The sequence below is a fragment of the Sparus aurata genome, chromosome 3 (assembly GCF_900880675.1).
Source record: "Sparus aurata chromosome 3, fSpaAur1.1, whole genome shotgun sequence".
Classification (NCBI taxonomy): domain Eukaryota; kingdom Metazoa; phylum Chordata; class Actinopteri; order Spariformes; family Sparidae; genus Sparus; species Sparus aurata.
This window is the reverse complement of record NC_044189.1, coordinates 203214-203999: the sequence shown is the minus strand read 5'-3', so window position 1 is coordinate 203999 and position 786 is coordinate 203214.

The following is a 786-nucleotide window of genomic DNA, read 5'->3' as shown; positions in this document are numbered from 1 at the left end:
AAAAGTTCTTCAACAGGTTTTCCTGTGGTCTTTGGTCTTTGTTAAATTCAAAATAAACTGAAGTTCTTGTTCCCAAATAATGTAGTTTCAGATATAGAGGTGTTTATAAGTATAGATACTAAACTTAACTTAACACATTTAATGTACGTGTGTTCATCTGCACCAGTCTTAATTTATTGTATTCAACAGTGAAGCCCAGTAACATGACCGTCCTCGTCACTGCTGCAGTGGTTGTTCTTGCTCTCATTCTCATCGGTGCTGCTGGATTCATCGTTTACAAAAAGAAGAAAGGTGAGAGAGAAAAAGGAAAGATTTCACTACTTTGATTTCAGTCTTTGAATTGATTTATTTTATTCAGGTTGCTAAATTAAAACAAGCATCAGAGAAAGTAAATACAGTCAGCACTAAACAGACTGAGTATAAACAGATAGTCAGTCTGAGTGAGTAGAAGAGAGGAATAAAGTGACTAAAGATAATCTGGCATTTACAACTGTGACTGAAATTATTTGTCTTGTTCTGATTTCAGCCATCAGCCCTCCATCTTGTAAGTAAAACTTACTTTGGTTCTATTTCAGCTGATCTGACTCACACTTCATGTTTTAGATTAAAACATGTTTCACATTATTGTGCAGATTAACCTTTTCAACACTGTTTCCTGTATTTATTGTTTATAAAAGTTCAATACAGGATGTTTGTTTCTGACCTGCAGCTCCTGACAACAGCACAGAGCTCTCTGAGCAGCTGAATCCAGAGACCTGAATGACAAACACACTCAGTGACTCTCCT